The 24,332-nt window shown below is 46.0% G+C and overlaps 1 protein-coding gene across 2 annotated transcripts in view; it reads right to left on the reverse strand.

Annotated features, from left to right (window-relative positions):
• Positions 1-22,726, reverse strand: part of BMPR1A (bone morphogenetic protein receptor type 1A) — a 293,381-nt gene extending 270,655 nt beyond the window's left edge. Inside the window, exon 1 of one of the 2 annotated variants that reach the window (XM_030203356.1) lies at positions 22,424-22,726. The gene's annotated coding sequence lies outside the window, so the exon portion shown is untranslated. Of the gene's footprint in view, positions 1-21,592; positions 21,787-22,423 lie in introns of those variants that run through there. The other variant, XM_030203355.1, reaches the window with a different exon arrangement.
• Between the last annotated feature and the right edge of the window lie 1,606 nt (positions 22,727-24,332).

Below are 24,332 nucleotides of genomic sequence, written 5' to 3' on the forward strand. Positions count from 1 at the left end.
AGGTGCTACTTGGAACAATCCAGTATGCATCTGCCCATGCGGCAGAAAGTCCCACCCATCAATCACTGCAGCTGCAATAAGCAAGCAAGCAAAACACCACAGAGTGACACTCACTACCCTGCATAAACCAGGATATAGCCATATCATGGGAACCCGTACAGCTGCCAATCACAAAATGAATTTTTTTTTTTTTGAAGCACTGAAAAGGAAGAACAGAGCACACCCAGACCCCCAGGCTGAGGTCTTGCATGGACAGGACTTCAGAACAGTGTCACTGACTAAAGAAAAGAAAAATGATCGGGTTCTGAATCAGTGGGATGTACTGAAGCAGATCTATTGGGCAGGGGAAGACGAGGTCCCCTGAATGACAGCTCTGCCAAAGTCCAAGCGGGCGCTGGCCAGCAGATCCAATCTGTTGTACTTAGAAAACAAATGAAGCAATGACCAAGTCACCGCCCTGCAAATCTCCTCAAGGGATACCACAAGGGGCATCCGCCCAGGAAGCAGCCTGAGCCCTATTAGAGTAGGCTTTGAACCCGAGGCACTGGACAATTCTTGACAACGTACACAAACTCAATAGCCGCCTTAATCCACTTTGCAATAGAGGCCTTAGAAGCAGCCTGGCACTTCCGAGGGTCATGGAAAAGTATGAAGAGGTGGTCAGAGATGAAACTCGTTCATCAACTAGAGGTACCTGAGCAGTGTCCTCCAGACATCCAGCTTGTGAAACCTCCAACCCTCCGATGACAATCCCTGTGCCACCATGAAGGGCAATCAAACCTCCTGATTCACATGGAATGGAAACACCACCTTCGGAAGAATGGTACCGTGTGCAAGAATATGGAATCCTCCAAGAAGGAGAGATAGAGATCCCAACAGGACCTGCAATTCTGAAACCCTCCTAGCAGAGGTGATAAGGGTCTTGAGTGTAAGATCATTGCTGAAAAGACAACCACAAGGGATAAAACAGAGCCTCGGACAGTGCCTGGAGAACCAGACTAAGGTCCCAAGAAGGAAAGGAAGGACACGTGCGCCACCCCCAGAAAGATATATTCCCGTTCTCCTGAAAGCTGGAGAATGCAGACACCTGGACCCTGAAAAGGCCTGTCCCTGTTCCAGGCCCTGCTGCAGAAAACCCCCAAAATTGGGAACCTGAGCCCTCCATGGAGATAGGGACGGTACCCCACGCCAGGATTCAAACACACCAGACCTTGACATAAGCCAGGGACGTAGAGGAGGAAATTAGGGTAGAAAAGCACTGCTGCTCCATATTCTTTTCATAGAACTGTCCGAGGACCGAGCCCCCCTTGGACAGGTACAGTGGTCACCTGTGTAACCACCATAACCAGGCCATCCACCCTCAGGATAACACTTCTCAACCTCCTGAGCAAAGAAAGAAAGATGAGCAAGAGCCCCGGCAATGCCAAAGGGACCATCGGGGAACTCCCACTCTGCTCTCATCAAGCGGATAAGGACTTAATGGGGTGGAAAATACTTTGGGCCCCTGTGGGGCCTGCTACAGGAAGCTTAAGCATAGCCAAGGCCCCCGCAACCTCATCTAAGAGACGAGACAGCTCCCCATGATAAAGGAGCCAAAATCCATGGGACTAGTCATCCACAACCTTCCAACAGGGAGAGTCCTCGGAAATGGAGTCCACCAGGGACTGTGAGTCCAATAGGACCTTTGAATCCTTGTCCGCTCCCTCCAAAAAAACCCAAACCCTCCAGGATGCCGAGATCCATTCCACAGCACAGACTCCAAAACAGGGCCCCCGCTGATTCCTTTTGGGCCCTTAGGGACTCCCCACCAAGAGGATTAGGGTTAGGGCTAGGATTAGGTCCCAAGAGGAGACTGCTTAACCAACTGGGCCCCTAAGGACCCCCACCGGGTCCCCCTTACTGAATGGACCCAGAGTGGACAGGAATGAAAAAGCCAGTCACATAACCAAGGATTTTTCTCTTTCTCTGTCCAAGTGAATTGAGAGAGAAGAGAGGATTCTATCTGCCAATTTCTGCTGGCAGGAACAGTGTGTGAAAGGAAAGCAATGTATCCATTTTAGCTGAAGAGAGAAAGGGAACAGCACATGTAAAATGCTCACTGAGAGAAAGGAAGACAGACTGAAATGAACCACACTTACACACTAAAAATAATCTATTACCCCTGCTCAGCTGCTGGCTTTGAAGGCCGCACAGCATGTGCCATCAGCATGCTCTGGCAAACGTGCATTGGCCTACCTGACTGTCCCAGCCTACTTTGTTCCTGGGCTCCAGCATCTCTGCTGTCCCCAGCTCTCTGGGTACACCTAGAAGGAAATTCCTTACTTAGGCCCAGATGCATCAATCAAACGTTAAAAAAAAAGTCCTAACGAATTTGAAAAAACGTACAATGCACCAAGAAAAGTCGCACACGTACGGTGCGGTATTGAAAAGTACAATGTATTAAACATTCGTAATCCCCATCGGTAATCGGCCCCTAAAGCATGCGCAGAGCAGCCAAGCGTTATGCTGGCTGCTCTGCGCATGCCACAAACGTCAAAACAAACAAAAAAAAACACAACAGAAACACGTGGCTCCCCGCTTCCCCCTGCACTACAAGAAAATAAAACAAAAATCGAAATAGATCGGGAGGGGGTAAGGGCGCTCGTCAGGGGGCGGGCCTAGGCCAGGAAAGGAGAGACGTCATGAAGACTCGGCGACGAACAGATCTTCTTCCTGCCCGTGCAGCGCCTTCAGACAGAGGTGAGAGGAGCTGCGCGGGCCCGGTAATATGGAGGGGGTCCCGATGGAGAGGGGAAGCGGCGGAGACGATCTCTGGAAGGGTGGCGGGGGACGGGGGTCAGAGGATGACAGGAGGTGCAGCTTTGGCAGAGAACAGAGAAAGGAACAGGAAGGGAGGGGAGCAAGGCCGTCCATGCAGGACGCTCCTGACGAGCGCCCTTGCCCCCTCCCGATCTATTCCGATTTTTGTTTTTAGTTTTCTACGGAAGCAGGGGGAAGCCTAGGAAGTACTGCGGTAGAGTTCTTATTTAATCTCACTTTTAAACATGCCAGCTTGGATTTGTATGCTGCAGGGAGGGAGGGAGCGGGCAGTAGCGGCGTATCCGACAGCTCAGGCCTTAAGGACAGCTCTGACTACACATAAAATATATTGCGGTAAACGATTCAGTGCAATCTTTGGTATTGTTAGTGCATCCCGAATCGCCCACATTACAATGGTAGTTACTCCGTTTTCGTTAGCTGCTTGCTTCGTTGGAAAAAGGCCTTTAATGCATGCAACGGTTAGGAATTTCCTTCGTTAAAGGGTTGTTAGAGGGTCGTTAAGGTTTAGTGCATCTGGCCCTTAGTACTTTACAACAGCATTAGCCACTGACAAGGAGCATGAAGCTAGCCAGGCCAACTGAAATAATTTTATTTTTGGAAAGCTTGTGAGCTGCGGGGGAGCTTGTGGGGAATACACCCAAACAGGGTGAACAAGCAAGAGGGGTGGGGGGATGGGGAGCCTACCTCTCGGGCAAGGCCCCACAGGACCGAGCCAAAGCCTCACAGAGTGGCAACTAAGAAGTGCAACTGGGGGCTGAAGAGCCAAGCTCAACCAAGTACGGTCCTGAGACTGTGACCTGGGAGCAGCCATTAGACTCAACCATGCTATGAAGCTGCAGCCAGCAGAGCAGGGAGTTAGGACAGGGACAGCAGCACTGTTAGCACAACCTATCACCTGCTGAAGGTAGAGAAAAATACTGGATTGTTCCAGAGAGCACCTCTGTTAATGTTGGTGATGTTACTGGCAAAATTCAGTTTTCTCTAACTCCACTTGCTAGTAGGAAGGGATAACACCCATTGGTTCAGAACAATGGAGCTAAAGCTAAGAAATCGTCCACAGCAACAACAGGGAACCAAATCCAGTCATTCTCTGTCCACCTGGGTTAAAGGAAGTTTATCCTCTTCCTCAATGAAATTGCATGGAAATCTTTTAAAATAAATAGGAGGAAATGTGTTTTCACTCAAAGAATAGTTGAACTCTGGAACTCATTACCAGAGGATGTGGTTAGCGTAACTGGGTTTAAAAAAGGTTTTAACAAGTTCCTGAAGTAAAGGTCCATAGTCTGTTATTGAAATGGACATGGGGGAAGCCACTTCTAGCCCTGGGATTGATAGCATGGAATGGTGCTACTAACTGGGTTTCTACCAGATACTCGTGACCTGGATTGGCCACGGTTGGAAGCAGGATAGTGGGCTAGTTGGACCATTGGTCTGACTCAGTAGGGCTACTCTTATGTTTTCTCTTCATCAAATGGGCTGATCACACCCCCACTGACTCCACCGTTCCCTCAGAAGAACTCAACCAGGGACAGTATGTGCTGCCTTCTTTCACCCCCACCCCCTTCATACTGCTAGTTGCTTGTCAAGGGGTAGATAATAATGTACTGAGGTACTTCCATACCCTTTTATTTCCACTGTCAAGATACATACACACACCTCTGACTGGAAATAGCCCACAATAGAGAGCTGAAGAGTTCTGACAAAGAATCTACTCAAAAAACAAAACAAAAAAAAAGTATTACCACTACATTAAAAAAATAAGTTTGAAAGCAATTGTTTTATTTTTAGAATCTCTACATTCAATGGTCCTAATATTTTTCAATCAGACTGCTAAAACTGTTATTTCTATAATCTAGACTTACAAGTATGGAATGCACAGTTGTCCAACAGATGTTTAATTTCAGCATTTATCTTCTCCTATTCCTGACACGTCTCTTGTTTCATCAGACATTTTAAGATTTATATTTCCATCTGGTTTTTGACCTCCCATTATTATGTTTATCTGTAAGTCTGTACAGCCCAAAACTCTGAATTGGATACACCTTCACTAAGGGCCTCTTATCAAGCCGCTCTAGAGGTCCCCGATATGGCAATGCTGACAAAATGCATTTACTCTGAATAGGCTCCGTAGGCATTGCCATGAGGGAACCACTAGTGCAGCTTGATAAAAGAGGTCCTAAGAGAACTATTGTTAAAGGATTTTTTTTTAAAGCATGAATGCAGATCTCACAGACAAGATAATCTATTGTATTAGGGCACAGGTTCCCAAACCTGGTCCTGGAGGCACCTGGAGGTTTTCATGATATCCACAATGAATATATTAGAGAAATATTTGCATGCACTACCTCTACTGCATGCAAATCTCTCTCATGCATATTCATGGTGGATATCCTGAAAACCTGACTGGCTGGGGTATCTCCACGACCAGGTTTGAGAACCACTGTATTAGGGTTTTTTTTTATCAAAGAAAAGATTCAAGTATTTGGAGAAACCTGATTTCTTGGTTTTTCGATATGGCCTGCCCATACAGAACCATTCAAAATGGAGCTACAGGTTCATTCCCTGCCTTCATATATTAACTTAGCTGATCCCAGCCCACTATTTATAAGGAACTAAAAAAAAAAAAAAAGACATAGCAAGGCTCTGGGTGTTAAATCTAAATTTGAAATTTCCCAAGTATAAAACCACAAATGTTTGCTTTGAGATGGAAAAAACTGAGTCTCATGTACTGAAAGTCCCTGCCTATAATAAAATGTAAACCACATTGGTTGTATCAGAGAACGGCAGAATATCAAATCCATGACCTTTTACCCTTGAAATTGCAAAGTGACTGCAGAAATACATGTCAAAAAGGGAAAATTAGGTTCTTACCTTGGTAATTTTCTTTCCTTTAGTCATAGCAGATGAAGCCATTACGTATGGGTTGTGTCCATCGACCAGCAGGGGGAGATAGAGAGCACAACTTTTCACAGTGCCTCATGGCCAGCCAGCTCCACTGCCTCTTCAGTATTTGAAGCTTCCAAAGCAGTATGGCAAACCGCAATGGGAATAACATGAACTTTCCTCACAGCAAACGATGTCCCCTTAACAAGGGCATGAACTCAAAAGGAGGGAATGAACACATTCTCCTGGACGGAATAAACTCGTCCTCCTTATTGTATAACTGGGGGGGATACACGCAACCTCCTGGAGGGAATAAACATCCTCCAAAACAAACTGGAGGGAATGGACTCATCCTCCTATAAGTGAACATGAATCCTGACTGTTTTCCAACTTTCTCCCAAGGAAGGAACTTCAGGAAACAAGAACAGAACCTGAAACAGATTCACAGCACACAGACAATCATACAGGGAGGGCTCATGGCTTCATCTGCTATGACTAAAGGAAAGAAAATTACCAAGGTAAGAACCTAATTTTCCCTTCCTTGTCATCAAGCAGATGAAGCCATTACATATGGGATGTAACCAAGCAATCCCTATATTGGGTAGGAACAGGTCACACCACGCGTTAGCACTTGTGCTCCAAAATGTGCATCCCTCCTAGCAGCCACATCCAGCCTGTAATGTCAGGCAAAAGAGAGCTTAGAAGCCCATGTTGCTGCACTGCATATCTCTTGCCGAGAGAGTGCTCCAGTTTCAGCCCAAGAGGAAGAAATCGCTCTGGTAGAATGCGCCTTAAAGGCTACAGGCGGAGACCGGCCGGCAAGCAGATAAGCTGAAAAGATAGTTTGATTGTACAGCGCTGCGTAACCCTAGTAGCGCTCTAGAAATGTTAAGTAGTAGTTAAGTAGTAGTTTGAGCCAGCGGGCAATAGTGGCTTTAGACGCTGGAGACCCTCTGCGAGGACCTGATAGTAAAACAAACAGATAATCATAGATCCTGAAAGAGATAGTAACTCGCAGATACTGCAGCAGAGTCCTGCGCACATCCAACAGTTGCAACTGCCCAAAAGATTCTGGAAACTCCTCCTTATCGAAGGAGGGCAAGAAAATAGGCTGGTTTAGGTGAAACGCTGAAACCACCTTAGGCATGAAGGAAGGCACGGTCCGAACCATGACCCCGGACTCTGAGAATTGCAGAAATGGGTCTCTACAGGACAGCGCCTGGAGCTCTGACACCAGTCTCGCCGAAGTAATGGCCACAAGAAAAACGGTCTTTAGTGTCAAATCTTTCTCCGATGCTCGCTGAAGCGGCTCAAAAGGAGAAGCCTGCAGGGCCTTCAAAACTAGCCCCAGGTTCCAAGCTGGACAGGGTGCTCGCACGGAAGGCCGGAGCCGAAGCACCCCACTAAGAAACCGTGCCACATCTGGATGAGCAGCTAAAGACACGCCTTCAACCTTACCACGAAGGGAGGCCAACGCTGCCACTTGCACCCGCAGGGAATTACAGGCCAAGCCTATTTGTACACCATCCTGCAAAAAGTCCAAAATCGGCGAGACAGGAGCCCGCATGGGTGTGATCGCTTTTGAAGCACACCAAGACTCAAACTGGCGCCAAATCCTGGCATAAGCCACGGAAGTGGAACGCTTGCGGGCCTGCAGGAGAGTGGAAATGACTGTGTTTGAATAGCCTTTGTCCCTCAATTGCGCCCTCTCAATCGCCATGCCATAAGACCAAAGCGGCAGGCGTCCTCCATGGCTACCGGGCCCTGTGACAACAGGTTCGGTACCAGAGGTAAAGGAAGGGGATCCTCCACTAGCATCTGTCGGAGGTCCGCATACCAAGGCCTCCTGGGCCAATCCGGGGCGATGAGGACCACTTCTCCTGGGTGCAGCCGAATCCGCAGGAGCACGCGCTCTATCAAGGGCCACGGAGGGAACATATATAGTAGGCCCGGAGGCCAGGGCTGAGTCAAGGCATCCAACCCTGCCGAGCGAGGGTCTCTCCGTCTGCTGAAGAAGCACGGGACTTTGGCATTTGAACTTGTCGCCATAAGATCCATCACGGGCTTGCCCCATTTGGCACATATCTGCAGGAATACTTCGTCTGCTAGTTCCCATTCTGCTGGATCGATCTGATGCCTGCTTAGATAATCGGCTTGCACGTTGCTCTGACCTGCAATGTGAGCTGCCAACAGTTGGCAGCTCACATTGCAGGTCAGAGCAACGTGCAAGCCGATTATCTAAGCAGGCATCAGATCGATCCAGCAGAATGGGAACTAGCAGACGAAGCTGAAGATGCAGCTCGGCCCAGTGGCAAATCTGTTCGGCCTGCGCGGCCAGTGCTCTGCACTGAGTGCCGCCTTGTCGATGTAGGCCACTGCTGTCGTGTTGTCCGACATCACTCTGACAACCAATCCTTCCAGGGTCACTTGAAAGGCCAGAAGCGCCTGAAACACCGCTTTCAACTCCAGGCGGTTGATGGACCACTCCGACTCCTCGGGTGTCCATAGACCCTGGGCATGCTTCCCCTTGCAATGTGCACCCCAGCCCTTCAGGCTGGCATCTGTCACTACTAGACACCAATCGGGGAGCGCCAGCGGCATTCCTCGCCGCAGCATGCTGTCTGAGAGCCACCACTCCATGCTGAGTCGGGCCGCAGGGAACCAAGAAAGTCTGCATTGATAATCCTGAGAAACTGGAGACCATCTTTGAAGTAGGGAATACTGTAGAGGTCTCAGGTGCGCTCTCGCCCAGGGCACCACTTCCAATGTGGCTGTCATCGATCTCAGCAGCTGGACAATGTCCCAAGCTCGCGGGCGGGGCATCCTCAGGCGCAGACGGACCCGATTCTGAAGCTTGCACCACCTTAGCTCGGGTAGGTATACCTAGCCCGAGTCTGTGTCGAACCTGGCCCCCAAATATTCTAGAGATTGCGAGGGGGTCAGGTGACCTTTGGCCATATTGACGACCCAGCCTAGAGATTGAAGTACTGAGACCACTCTGGCTGTAGCTTGATAGCTCTCTGTTACAGAGTCTGCTCTGATGAGCCAGTCGTCTAGGTATGGGTGAACCCTGATACCTTCTCGCCTGAGCAAAGCAGCTACTACCACCATTACCTTGGAAAAGGTTCGGGGAGCTGTGGCGAGGCCAAAAGGCAAGGCCCGGAACTGGAAATGTTTTCCCAACACCGCAAACCTCAAAAACGTCTGGTGCGGGGGCCAAATTGGTATGTGCAAGTAAGCTTCTTTCAGGTCTAGAGACATGAGAAACTCTCCTGGCTGTACCGCCGCAATGACAGAGCGCAGGGTTCCCATGTGGAAATGCCGCACTCTCAGGGACTTGTTTAATTCTTTTAAGTCCAGAATAGGGCGAAAAGACCCACCTTTTCGCAGCACCACAAAGTAGATGGAGTATCTGTTGGAATGTAATTGTATTTTACATGCATTGCCTGTCACCTATTATTTCTCTGTGATTACTCTGTGACCTCTGATGTGAATTACTTAGAGAGGTCACACAGCTATGTAACTTCCTGTGGGGGTTAGACACAGCAGATGCAGCACATGGAGCACATGGAGCTCATGATCTCTCCTAACCTGAGAGGATCTATGGTGGTGTGAGCATCCATTACCATCTAAGCACATGGAAGGAGCTGATAATACAAATGTATAGTAATATGTATATATAAGCCTGTCTGATTATAATCTAACTACAAACTGTGAGTAAACAGATGTTTTGTTACTTCAACTTTAAAGTGACTCAGCAGTGAATTATTCAGGGGTGAATGAGAGAGAGATGAAGAAAGAAATTAACATTTCTAAAGCTGAAGCTGTGTGTACTAAAATCTGCTAATTATTTACTACAAATAATCCAACAAAAGGGTTATGGGCCCAGGGTCCAGGAATTGAAAAAGAAGAGAAATATTACCAGGCAGAAAAAAAGGCCACATTTTTCTCTTAAGTTTTAAAGGAAAGATTCAGTCTGTCTCTCTCTCCCCCCACACAGCAGACAGAAGGCTAAGAAAATGGCTGAGGGAAGAAATTCACCATTGTTCTATTCTCTCAAGGTGCCTAGATTAACTGAGTTTAATTATCAGCAATGGGAACTAAGATTTATATGTCTCCTTCGAGCAAAAGGATTAAATATATGCTTAGACCAAGACAGAACAGATGAAAATATGGCTGAATGGGACAATGCAAACTATTATGTGAAGTGCATGCTTTTGGAAGCTCTCTCAGAGAAACAAGCCATATTAGTGGAGGGAAAAGATACACCAAAGGACATTTTATATAAACTGAGAACTATGTATGCAACTACATATGCAAAGCAGCAACCAATTTGGTTAGCAGAGTTAAATGAGACCAAATTAAGGGATAAAAGTAAATGTAATGATCACATTATGCATCTTATGTCTTCATTTCAAAAGCTAGAACTTTCTGGAATTCCCATGTGTGATGCATTGAAAAGAGCATTTCTTTTTACCTCACTATCAAAGAAGTTTGATGTTTTTAGGTCTGTAAATGAGGCCATTGAAGGGCAATCTTTTGAACAGGCAACATCAAAACTAAGGCAGGAATGCATAATAAATGATTCTGAGGAGATGTGTTCTCAAAGTCAGTCAGAGAGAAATGAAACAAATTTCTTGGCAAAGAACAGAGGAAGGCGGAGCTATGGGAAAACTCCACCCAAGGGCAAGCTGATTTGCTACTCATGTGGAAAGGAGGGACATGTATCTAAATGGTGTAAGGAAACACAAAACACTCCCTCTAGCTCACCTAAGCCAATGGAACTAAAGAATTTTCAAACCAGGAAATGTATGAAGGACAAAGATAAACACAAGGGTTTTCTAATGGCAGAAAAATCTTTGACTATGGTAAATAATAATTCAAATGAAAGTACTTGGATTTTGGATTCGGGGAGCACATGCCATTTAACCAATTCTAAGGATTTCTTTCAGGAAATGTGTCCAGAGGAAGGTATTCTTAAAACTGCAAACGCAGGGACTGCTAAGATCCAAGCAAAAGGTATTGGATTCTTAAAATGCAAAGTGTCTAATGAAGTTAAAGAAATTCCTGTAAGTGATGTCTTGTATATTCCCCAAGCAGTTTGCAATATGCTTAGTGTATCTACATTAGATAAGAAGGGATTTGTGATTCATTTTGAAAACAGTAAGTGCACAATCTCTAAAAATGATGAAGTGTATGCTGAAGCTTTTATGCATAATGATGTTTATAAGCTGAACATTTCAGGTGAAGCCTCACATATGGCGCAAGTAAGGAAGAATGATGGTAAATGTAGTCTGGAAATCTGGCACCGCCGCCTGGGACATCGTGATTCTAAGGTGATCCAGGATCTTTACAGTAAGCAACTGGCCACCGGCATTCAGATAAGTGCAAATGCTGGTAAAATGGAGAAATGCATAGACTGTGTTACTCAAAAAGGTGTGAGACCCTCATTTCCTGCATACACAGGAAATAGGAGTAATAAAGTACTGGACTTAATACACAGTGACTTATGTGGACCGTTTAATATCCCATCATTGGGAAATAACAGATTTGTGCTAATATTCTTGGATGATTTCTCTAGATATTGTGTGGCCTATTTGCTGAAAGAAAAAAGTCAAGTCACAGACATGCTGAAGAAATACGTAGCCATGGTGAGCAATAAATTTGAAAGAAAACCAAAGGTTCTTCAGACCGACAATGGTGGTGAGTTCACTTCACAAAGCATGCGCACATTACTAGAACAAGAAGGCATTCAGCATATCACAACAGTAGCTTATACACCAGAGCAAAATTCTGTTGCAGAGAGAAAATTTAGGTCACTTGTGGAAATGACCAGATGTATGCTGTCAGATAGCAATCTCCCTAAAAGACTATGGGGGGAAGCCATTCTCACAGCAGTGTACCTACAAAACAGAATGCCAACTAAAGGCGCTGAGCGCACACCACATGAGACATGGCATGGTAGGAAGCCAAACCTGTCACACATAAGAACATTTGGAAGTACAGCATATGCTCATGTACCAAAGCAAAGAAGGCATAAGCTGGATTCCACAACAGAAAGGGGCATTTAGTTGGCTATGCTCCAGGACACAAAGGATATAGAATTTTGAATCTGAAAACTGGCATTGTTGGCATAAGACATGTTACATATTTTGATGAAAACAAAAGGGTTGATAAAGGCTGGATTATCCCAGATGAGCCTTATCATCCAGAATATGAAACTAGAACCATAATAGACATGCCAGTGTATATAAATGCCATACCAAGGCAGATGTCTGAAAGCAACTCATCTGTATCTAACGAGGAACAGGCAGAGGAAGCAGACACAGAAAGGATCATTGCAGAAGACAGTACAGTTGGAGAAGGGGAATCAATTGGAGAAGAACTCTCAGATTTAGAGGATGCGGAAAGGTCAGACCAACCTGTTGTCAGACGCTCATCCAGGGAAAACAAAGGTGTTCCACCCCCAAGACTGTCTTACTTAACAAAGTCAGCAGAAGCTCAAGAGCCCTTAACATGGGATGAGATTGAGAAAATGCCAGCAGAAGAAGCTGCTGAATGGCATAAAGCTGCACAAGAAGAAATTGATGCATTGGATAAAAATAATACTTGGATTCTTACAAAATTACCTCCTGGCAAGAAAGCTATAGGATGCAAATGGGTATTCAAGTTAAAAAGGAATGCACAAGGAAAAGTGGAAAGGTATAAAGCAAGATTAGTGGCAAAGGGATATCTTCAAAAATATGGAGAAGATTTTGATGAAGTGTTTGCACCTGTAGTGAAACACACGACAATCAGAACACTTCTGAGCATTGCAGTCTCAAAAGGCATGCAAGTCAACCACGTTGATGTGAAAACAGCGTTTCTTCACGGAGATATAACTGAAGACTTGTACATGGAACAGCCAACAGGTTTCATAAATACAAAACAAAGACAGCTAGTGTGTAAATTAAACAAAGGTCTTTATGGATTAAAGCAAAGTGCGAAATGTTGGAATGACAAATTGCATGAAATATTGACAAATTTAGAATTTAAGCAAGGTGAAGCAGATAAATGCTTGTACACTAGGTGCACAAATGGACAATATGCATACATTTTAGCTTTTGTTGATGATCTGCTCATTGCAAGCAAAAGTGAGCAAGAGTACAAGGACATTGTAAAATGTTTAAACCACAATGTTGAGATAAAAGAACTTGGTAATGTGTCATACTATCTTGGTATAGAAATTGAGAAACAAAATTATGGTTCTTATCTTCTAAGCCAGAAGCAGAAAATAAATGAGCTTATTGAAAGTTTAGGTATGCAAGATGCCCAAGTTGTAAGCACTCCCATGATCACTGATTTTCTGAAGGATGAAACAGTAAGAGAACCTTTACCAGATAACATCCAATATAGATCAGCCATAGGTAAACTTTTATATCTAGCTACCACATACAGGGCTGATATAGCAAATGCAGTAGGAATTTTGAGCAGAAGGGTCAGCTCACCTACCAAATCAGATTGGACTGCAGTTAAAAGGATGGTAAGGTATTTAAAGGGTACCATTGATTGTAAATTAAAGATTTCAGCCAATAGTAATCCAAAACTAATATGTTACTGTGATTCAGATTGGGCAGGGGATCATTCTGATTATAAATCCACAAGTGGATATGTGTTTATGTATGGAAATGTACAAATTTCATGGGCCAGTCATAAAGAAAGTATTGTGAGTTTGTCTTCTACAGAAGCTGAATATGTGGCCGTATCGGAAGCGTGCAGAGAACTGATGTGGATTGAAAAACTTTTGCTGGATTTTGGAATAGCTGAAAAGAGACCAATCCAGTTAATGGAAGATAATCAGAGCTGCATCCGACTGTCACAGAATGACAAGGTTCAGTCACGCACCAAGCACATCGCAACGAAATACCACAACGTGCGAGAGTTGGCGAAAGAAGGGGTCATCAGTCTACACTATTGTCACAACAGTGAGATGACAGCTGACATCATGACCAAACCGTTACCCAGAGAACATTTTGTGAATCTGCGTATAAAGCTTGGACTTTGTATGAATAAATAATTGCATGACAGTTATGCATGAGAAGGGGTTTGTTGGAATGTAATTGTATTTTACATGCATTGCCTGTCACCTATTATTTCTCTGTGATTACTCTGTGACCTCTGATGTGAATTACTTAGAGAGGTCACACAGCTATGTAACTTCCTGTGGGGGTTAGACACAGCAGATGCAGCACATGGAGCACATGGAGCTCATGATCTCTCCTAACCTGAGAGGATCTATGGTGGTGTGAGCATCCATTACCATCTAAGCACATGGAAGGAGCTGATAATACAAATGTATAGTAATATGTATATATAAGCCTGTCTGATTATAATCTAACTACAAACTGTGAGTAAACAGATGTTTTGTTACTTCAACTTTAAAGTGACTCAGCAGTGAATTATTCAGGGGTGAATGAGAGAGAGATGAAGAAAGAAATTAACATTTCTAAAGCTGAAGCTGTGTGTACTAAAATCTGCTAATTATTTACTACAAATAATCCAACAGTATCGGCCGTTTGGCGGCAGAACCGCATCAGGACTCCACAAACACGTCTCTTACTGGGACGTTGAATTCTATTCTGTAGCCGTTGAATTCAATTCTGTAGCCATCTCTGATCAGGTCCAGAACCCACTGATCTGAGGAAATATTGGCCCACTCCTCGACAAAGAGGGAAAGACATCCTCCGATGACAGGAAGCGAGGAGGGGGCCGGCGCACCATCATTGAGAGGGTCGCCCCTGAACTCCAGGCCTAGAGCTGGTGGCTGCGGAACGCTTGTCTGAGCGAAAGGAGTTCCTCTGCTGAAAAACGGGCACGAGAAGTGAACCCAGCAGAACGCCCCGGGCAATACCTTCTAGCTTCACGGAAGCGAGGTCTATAAGAGGAGTGGACCGCCTGGCCCTTGGAGGAAGGCCTCGGCCTATCTTTGGGCAAGCGCTGGGGTTTAGGATCTCCTAGGCCTTTAACAATTTTTTTTTCCAACTCCTCACCAAATAGGAGAAGGCCTTTAAAGGGCAACTTCACCAACCTTTGCTTAGAGGCCATGTCCGCTGCCCAATGTCGTAGCCAAATAAGACGGCGAGCCACCACTGCTACTGCCATTTGTTTAGCCGAAGCTCTGACAATATCATAAAGGGCATCAGCCAAAAAGGACAAGGCCGACTCCAGCCGTGGAGCCACATCCGTGAAGGGCTCCGCCCCATCTCCGGGCTGTTCCACTGCCTGTTGCAACCACGCCAGGCAGGCTCTAGCAGCATAACTGCATGCAGATGCCCGAACAGTAAGACCTGCAATTTCAAAGGACCGTTTAAGTGCTGCTTCCAGCCTACGGTCTTGTATATCCTTCAGGGCAACTCCTCCTTTCACAGGGAGGGTAGTTCTCTTTGTCACCGCAGTGACTAGGGCATCTACTTTAGGCCTTGCAAAGCGAGCCAAATGCTCCTCACGCAGAAGGTATAATTGCCCCATAGCCCTGGAAACTTTCAAAGGTCCCTTGGGGTCAGCCCAGTGAGCGGAAATAAGCTCTTGGATGGAGTCATGCAAAGGAAAGGCTTGAGCAGGCTTTTTGGTACTAGCCATCCTAGGATTCACAGAGGAGGCCGTGCCACTGTCAGGCTCTTCAATAGAAAGGACCTGTAGGGCATCTGAAATAAGCACTGGCAGCTCATCACGGTGGAAAATCCTCACCGCGGAGGGATCATCCAGATCCTGTGGTAATTCTGCACCTGACTCTGGCTCCTCAGACCACGAAGGCCTGCCAGAACTCTCCGAATCCTCACAGCCTGACCACGGGGGGGGGGGGGGGAAGAGAGGAGGAGGTGCACCACAATCTGAAGGGAAATTAGCCCTTCTACGCTTTTCTTTATGCCAATTATCAGGGAAAATAGCCTCAGCGGGCAGTCCCAGGCCAGAATCCACCAGGGGAGGAACAATAGAAGGGGCCTCAGACGACCCTTGAGGGAGAGCTCTTTTCAGCATGTATGCTTTATGCAATAACAACACAAAATCAGGGGAGAAAAACTCGCCCTGGGCACCCAGATCCCGTCCGGGGCTAGCCGCTCCTTGAATAGCCTCAATTCGAGGTCCCTCCCCGGGCTCAGGGCTCTCCGTCTCTACGGAGGCCGCGCCATGCGGAGAATTCAAAATGGCGTCCGCTGCCAGCTCTGAGCGGGAAGAATCATCACTCGCCATGCTCGGGCCAGCTCTTACACCTGTACAGCACAATTTACAGAGCCCCGCTGTTGATTTGCGCTTGCCACACCGGGAACAGCGCTTTACATTCTCTGCAGCCGAAAAGGCAGGAAAATTCAAAGTGGCGGTTTCGCGCCAAAAACACCCCGATCGCGGGCCCACCCTGGAGGAGTTAGAAAACACTCTTACCTCACCGGACCGAGTATCACAGCTCCGGTCCCATTGAAGAATCAAAGGAAAACCTCTGTTCCATTTTTTTTTTTTTTTTTAATGCTGTGAGGAAAGCAGAGGTAATAAGAACTCCGGAGGCTCAGATGAGTGGGAAAGGCAGGGAAAGGCGAACCAATGTGCCTGCATCCACTGAGTGGGAAAGGACAGGGAAAAGCAAGTTAATATGTCCACATCCACAGGGGCATGGGTAAGGCACGGAAAGGGCTAACCTATGTGCCTTCAAAGTGAAGCTGCTATAGCCTCTAACACCCCGGCTAACAACTGGCAAGCCAGGAGCCACCCCCAGGCAGACTTTTGATGGAGCTCGAAGAAGCTACAGCCACCCTGCTTGGGGAGATAGAGAATACTGAAGAGGCAGTGGAGCTGGCTGGCCATGAGGCACTGTGAAAAGTTGAGTGTTCTCTATCTCCCCCTGCTGGTTGGTGGACACAACTCATACGTAATGGCTTCATCTGCTTGATGACAAGGAAAGTAAAGATAGGTAAGAGAGTAAGAAGAACTAGAAATTAAGGAGACTAAAGGGAAAGGGAAATAGGACTTGATATACTGCCTTTCTGAGTTTTTGCAACTACATTCAAAGCGGTTTACAATATATTCAGGTACTTATTTTGTACCAGGGGCAATGGAGGGTTAAGTGATTTGCCCAGAGTCACAAAGAGCTGCAGTGGGAATCGAACTCAGTTCCCCAGGATCGAGGTCCACTGCACTAACCACTAGGCTACTCCACTCTAAAAAACAAAGTTGCACATGAGGCCAGAGAGATGGTTATATAACATGAAGGTTATTTTGGCACACACACACACTAACCTCGTCAGACGGGGGCAGGCCCAGAAGGAAAGGAGAGACATCTGAAGACAGCGAAGAGGCGATCAACTGTTCTTCTTGCCCATGCAGCGCCTTCACACAGAGGTGAGAGGTGCTGCACGGGCCCGGTAAGACGGAGGGGGGCCCAGTGGAAGGGGGAGCGGGCCTGTGGGAGAAAGAGAGGAACAGAGAGAGAGGGAGGGGGGCCGGGGCGACCTCGGGTGGGAAGGGGGGCAAGGCCGTCCATGAAGGACACTCCTGACGAGTGCCTTTGCCCCCTCCCGATCCTTTTTTTTTTTTTTTTAACTTTTCAATGTAGGGGGAGTGGGGAGCAACGGCGACCTCGGGCGTCAATAAAGGACGCTCCTGAAGTGCCTTTTTGCCCCCTTCGCAATTTTTTTTTTTGTTTTTACATCAATGTTTTTAGCCGGGCAGCCCTAACGAGAGGTACAGACCTCTCGTTAAGCTTTCCCTTAGTTTTCCAGTGTTAGGGCAGGCGGAAAACTTTAGTGCATCTCATTTCAATAGTGTTTCTACACAATTTGCTCATCTGCATTCCCTTTTGGTTTGCTGCTTTAATGCATGCCAGGGTAGGAAAACTGTTCCTTGAAGGGTCGTTAAAAGGTGGTTAAAGCCTTCTTTAGTTTAGTGCATCTGGCCCTGAGTTTGATTCCCACTGCAGCTCCTTGTGACTCTGGGCAAGTCACTTAACCCTCCATTGCCCCTGGTACAAAATAAGTACCTGAATATATGTAAACCGCTTTGAATGTAGTTGCAAAATCCTCAGAAAGGCGGTATATCAAGTCCCATTTCCCTTTCTTTTATATATATAATGAAAAATAAAGAAGAGCATCCTAATTCTGTTCTGCATCTATTATTATCAGAGTGGTTTTGTGGGCAGAGTATCAGTTTACAGAACTGGAGATGCAGAATTTCTGTTAGGGCTCTGTCCGATTCTATATACATTTTAGCACACTGTTGCGCATTTTATTTGTACGGATTCCATAATGAAGTGATTTATTATTTCTGGGCACCATCAATTCTACTGTGTCTATTGCTAGGTTTTTTTTTTCCACTTTACTATGTTTATTACTTGTCTTTATATAACAACTGTAAAGTCTCTTGAATGTGATTCTCTGTGGGCACTATTCAAGCTTTACAATCACACACTAGCCTGAGAGCTGCAGGAACTTCTGATAACAAGGTGTTGTTCTGCAGATCCTTATCCCATCCTCTCAAGTCACTCTTCAAATGTTTGTGCTGCAGTCACACTATGCTTCAAAATGGTGCTAAAACCAGTTTCTGATAACAATCAGTAAAGTAACACCCCAGTTTAGACACACAACAGTAAGATAGCTATGCAAGAAAAGCTTTCGAAATACTTATTTCCTAAAGCATATGCAATACAAATCAAATCAAGGCTGGCTTTGATGGGAAGGGGAGGGGGAGCAACGACCTTACATGTTTGTTTTAGCTGACCATGGATTTCTCAACAAAATTTTGGTGGTATTTCTATTTTATAGACAGAAATAAAAGGTCGAATGAGTTGCAGATAACTGTCCAACGAAAACGTTATCAGCTACAACTTCTAATGAACTCTCTCTCTCTGCATATTTAAGTGACCTAACACTGTCAAAAATACTGATTTTTAAAAAAAATTAACTGGATGGAAAGCTGTGAACATATTTTTTTTTGTTACATTTGTACCCCGCACTTTCCCACTCATGGCAGGCTCAATGCGGCTTACATGGGGCAATGGAGGGTTAAGTGACTTGCCCAGAGTCACAAGGAGCTGCCTGTGCCAGGAATCGAACTCAGTTCCTCAGTTCCCCAGGACCAAAGTCCACCACCCTAACCACTAGGCCACTCCTCCACCCTGTATATGGTTGTTGATTCTACTGCTTCCCCAGATTTTGTGTGTGGGGGGGGGGGGGGCGGTTTCCTGCTCATTCTTTTGTGGTAAGCTTTTGATTGCCTCTATTAGTTTTGGGAAATATGCATTTCTGATCAAGCAAGAGAAGATGCATTTCTGCTTCTACTTTTCCAATGTAGCAGTGCATGCAGTCTGGTTTCTTCGTGTTTCCAATTCAGTTTCTACTCCTAGTCTGTGGTCTGTTATTCTGGGTTTGGTGAGTGTCAGTGTCTGTACTTTCACAGAGAACTAGCAATCCACTAGCACGTACTTTCTGTGTAGCACATGTAGAGGTCCAGCACATTCTGTACCTCCCAACAGGCAGGGTATTAGTGTTCTAGAGGACAATATCTGCTTTTCTTAGACCAGGTTATGTGTGGGTTCCGAGTGTTAACTGCTGGTTTGGCCAACCAGGTTTGCTATGTGGTTTTTTTTTTCCAGGGTTTTGCATTACTTTACAGAGTGCATTGATAGGAAGGATTTAAACCGTTGTTGAGGTGACATTAAATCTGAACATTCTTTTATATGATTTATAAAAGGGGGTATTCTAATTCTGCCCTGGATCCATTATTGGGGTGTTTATGTTAGCCAAAAGTATCAGTTAGAAGAACTGGAGGTATATACTTTATACTGGGGTTATACTGGGGTTCTGTCCCATTCTATCTATATACATTTCAATTAATGACAGGACAACTTTCTAAATAAAAATGTGGGTTAGGCTCTCCACCTACTTTGCTGCTTATCACTCAAACCACTGTAAACATAACTATGCCTTGTTTCTACTGAGCAAATGCCATCACAAACTGCATTGACATATTCAGAATATTACACCACAGTAACCTGACAGGAAGGCCTGAATAAAAGATAGCAAAACAGGAGACATGTGTGGAGCAAATACTGTTTTTTCCTCTTTTATATAAAAAAATACATATAATCTTTTCCACTCCTGCAAACTAATAGAAAAGTTTGGCTCCAAGGAAAAAAAATTAACTTTTTATTTACTCCATTCAGTTTCTTAAAATTTCTGAGAAGGTTTGTTACTTCCATCTCCCAATCTCTCTTCCCAGAAGCCTCCTCCCATATCCATTACCCATGTTCTCACTCTGTTGGCCTAGTAGGAGGCCATGCCTTCACGCTCTCATCTCCTGGCCCATGCCAGCACATCATCCTCAAAACAGCCCAGAAGAGACTATTTGAAACAGGAGAAATAACTTTAGCTGCTCAAGCAATATTGTATGGCGTATTTTCTAGCCTATTGTATATAAGGAAACAATAAAGTAACAAAAATTAAGATCAAAGTAAGCCAAGGATCAGGCCAACTGAAAAGTGTTTTTCAGACCACCACTGTAAAGCAGCTTTTAAAAAGCATTAAAAATGTAAATCAATGATAATACCACATTAAACATGTCATTTATGGAAGAGCAAACTAAGCTAACCTAAGCAACACTACTACCTCATTTAAAATACAATAAGCAAAAAAAAAAAATACCATCAGGAACAATTCTAAGATTTTTAGCTTTGGAGAAATTAGAGTCAAAATCTTTAGCTGCTATTTTTACTGCACTAACATCTCTGACAAGCTTTCAGTATAAAAAGAAAAGTTAGGCGACAAATAGTTCAACCACAAAAATGTGATTTCTAAATGAAACATTAAATGAGAAGGCTGTAAACAAAACATACAAGTAGTTGCATGCCTTTTAGTTCCTGCAAAACACACAGTAGCAGCAGAATTCTATAAGCAAAATCCTACCATATGTTGAAAACTCATTAACCTTGAACATGAAAAGCTGAAAAGTATGTAAAACGCTGAACAATAACAAAAAGAAAATCTTTATCAACGGATTTCTTTGGAAAGGAAAACTACAACTGTGCACCCTCAAGAATCTAACAACTTGTTGACACCAAAAAAGGCCAATATGAAAATATTTGCTTTCTACAGCTATGTTACTGCTGATTACTTTTGCTGTTTATGGATAATAAACCCACAACATGTTACACATTTCGAGTGTACTAGCAAAACATTTTACAAGCAAAATATAAAAACGTGCCTTACAACTACAGAAAAAAGTTACATGGATTTTACATGTATTTTCTCGGAAATTAGTAAAGTATTACATTTGAACATAATCTGGTTACAATTTCTACATACACAAAAACAGACAAATAACGCTCATTCTGAAATTTTATTCCCCTCTATATATATTAAAACAGGTTATGTTCTCATCCTAATCGTCTTTACTGACCTACTACTGATAAACAGAGTTTTAAAGAATTGCATTACAAAACATAAACTGTTTAAGGGCATTTAAATAAGTATTTTTGATCTTATATGGCTAAGATCAGAAAGATACTTGCAATTTTTTGGGCAGGCCCAGATGAGAACAAAACATGTCACCAGTTGAAGTGACTACACAGCTGCTCCTTTTATAGCGAGCAAGACATGGAAAAAAAATTCCTTTTCACTTAAAATAAACCTAACCTAAAAGTCAGCCTGTGCAAACGGAGTGAACACAATCGAAATTTGGCATAACAACAAGAAAGGTTCCACTAAGTCCTTCACAAACTGCTTATGATGAATGAAGCCCTCGACAAACTGGGAATGCTAAACTCCGTCTGGGCTTCATGCGCAGGTCTGAAAGCAGGGGGAAAGAGTGTCCCAAGCACTACCCCCCTCCCCGAACCCTAACTATAGCAGGGAGAATTCGTACTTACCCAAAGCCCTCCCCCAACTTCATACTGCACCGCTCCTCAGCCGAAAAGCACAGCCTATGAGCTCCAGCACCTGACGAGAGAAACTCGGCAGTGGGAAGAGGAACAAAAGCCCAACAAAACAGAAAATCCAGCCCGATCCCACAATCAGTGCAACGACGGCGGCCACAGACTAGAGAGGATCTATCTAGACAGTGCACGAGAGAGAAGACCCAAAGTAGTAAGTGAATGCGGCGCGCGCACGCGGAGAAGGGGGCGGAGCAGAGGGAGGTGAAGAGCGCGAGAGACCTTGCACAGTGGAATAACACTCACCGGAAGTGATTGGCACAGGGAGAGAGATCTTGCAGCCACACCAGTGAAGTGACTCTCCCGTGACGTCACTGACCCGGACCCGTAGCAAAGCATAAATTAAAAGTCATTTACATACGTGCCCCGTGCAGGTCCCCGCTCCCCGGGTCAGTATAAATACACAGAAAGACCGCCCCCTAAACAGTTTTTTTCTTTCCGCATGACGGCTAGACCTGCGATCTTGTATACTATCTGTGCAGGTTTCTTTCAATATTTGTATTTCTTTAACGAGTGTATGTTTTCATCTGCATAATTCCTACTCAACGAATTTAACTTAGCAGCCATTTTCTTCCCTGCCATGCCACCGAGGAAACAGGGCTTTAAGGCTTGCAACGGAAAAATGTCTAATTCAGACCCACACGACTATTGTGTGCTGTGTCTGGGAAAAGCAAGCACACTTAAATACAAACTGCAAAGACTGTGCTAGCATGCTCCCTTGCACAAGGAAGATCAGAGAGCTTAAAATGAGAGCAGTTCCCGACTTACCTCAGCCCTCCCCTTCAGATCAGTTGGATAAGAAATCGGCAGCCAAGAGAAAACACAAGGAGGGAAAAAACTTGGAGAGTGTCCTTGCTCTGCTGAAGCAACAGCCTGCCCAGCAGCTGTTTACCTCTCCTCAGTCTCTGCCACCACAAATCACTGATTCAGTTGTTGGTGCCCAGACTCAGCTTCAACGTAGGCCCCCTGGATCATCAGGGATGGCTCTACCTCCTCCCAAGAGAGCAAAGATGACCCTGGAGCCAGAGACTAGCACTGAACCCTCCCCTCTGCACCGACACAGGGCACCGGCACCAGCACCAGGGAGCTCTTCTCCCTCCCCTCTGTACTGACACAGCTCCTCCCACTCATAGGAACCGATCCAGCTCCTCCTCCTCTCACCAGCATAATGCTTCTCAGCAATTTTCTGCTTCTTCTCCCTCACAGACTCACTCTATCCCAAAACGGATTCCACCTCTCTCTCCACAAGGAAGACAAGAGGCAGTGCACCAGCACCACTCAGAGTTGCTGGCAAATATGCCTCAGGCCAATCCAGTGCCGTAGCGAGGGTGCCTGACACCCGGGGCGGGTCACCGCTGCGCACCCCCCCCCCCCCGGGTGCAGGGCACGGCGCCCCCCCCCCCCGAAACGCACCGTACCTTTCAGCGGGGGGCAGGCGGGAGGGCCGATCCGCCCCCAGTGCACGTCACTGGGAGCTGCGTCAGCTCTGCTGCTTCCCTACTTTCTGTGCCCCGGAACAGGAAGTAACCTGTTCCGGGGCAGAAAGAGCAGGGAACCAGCGAGCCGACCCCCCCCCCCCCCCCAGCACGTGTACCCGGGGCGGGGCGGACCGCCCCCCCCCCCCTTCCTATGCCACTGGGCCAATCCCTCTCATTCCTTCCAAGTGTCTCAGTCAAATCAGGATATTCTCCAGTTGCTTAAGGATTTCTTGTTAAAAAATCAATGCCAGCAACCCTCAGATTCTCAGCTGCCCAGGGAAGCGACAGCTCCATGCTCACGCAGCAAGTGCTCTTCCTTGGTCTCTACCTCAGAATCCATGGCAGCGGAAATGTTCTTCAATTACGAATCCTCTCCTCTGCATCCTCAGACCCAATCCAGAGCTTCCTCCCCGGATTATCATTCTGCAGTGGCGTTCCTAGGGAGGGGCGGTGGGTGCGGTCCGCCCCGGGTGCAAGTCGCTGGGGGGGTGCCACACGCCTGTCGGCTCCACTCGTTCTGTGCTCCCTGTGCCCCGGAACAGGTTACTTCCTGTTCCGGGGCAGAGGGAGCATGGAACGAGTGAAGCCGACAGGCGCACAGCACCCCCCAGCAGGTAAAAATGCACCCAGTGGGGTCGTTTCGCCGGGGGGCGCTGCACCCGGAGGGGAGCGCATCGGCGATCCGCCCCGGGTGTCAGCCGTCCTAGGAACGCCACTGTCATTCTGACCAGGATGCAGACATGCTGGGCTTGCTTTCAGATCCCTCTCCTAAGCAGCCATCTAAGCAGGGGCGTAGCTAAGGGTGGGCCCAGGCCCACCCAATTTCAGCTCTGGCCCGCCCACCCACTTTTCCTTCAGGCCCGCGCCAGCCCCAGCTCCCATTGCCGGCCACTGCTGCTTTTCCTGATGAGCAGCAGGGCCGGCGCTACAAAAAGAAGAAGCGCTTAGCTGACTGAGCTGAGCCCCAACGCAAACGACGACTCAACAAGAAAAAATGTTAAAAAAAAAAAGCGGCACCGCAGGCAGCCTCGAAGCATTGGCTGCTGGCTCTGCCCGTCTCTTACGTCACTGCCCCTGCTTCGCTCAAGCTCTGCCCATCTCCCAGGTTCCAAATAAAAACAGCTTTAGGAGAAGCGGCAAAAAAAGCAATTATTTTCTTGCTTTTTTCTTTCCTGACCCTTTCTTTCTGTAGGGTATTT

The sequence above is a fragment of the Microcaecilia unicolor genome, chromosome 5, assembly GCF_901765095.1.
Source record: "Microcaecilia unicolor chromosome 5, aMicUni1.1, whole genome shotgun sequence".
Lineage (NCBI taxonomy): Eukaryota > Metazoa > Chordata > Amphibia > Gymnophiona > Siphonopidae > Microcaecilia > Microcaecilia unicolor.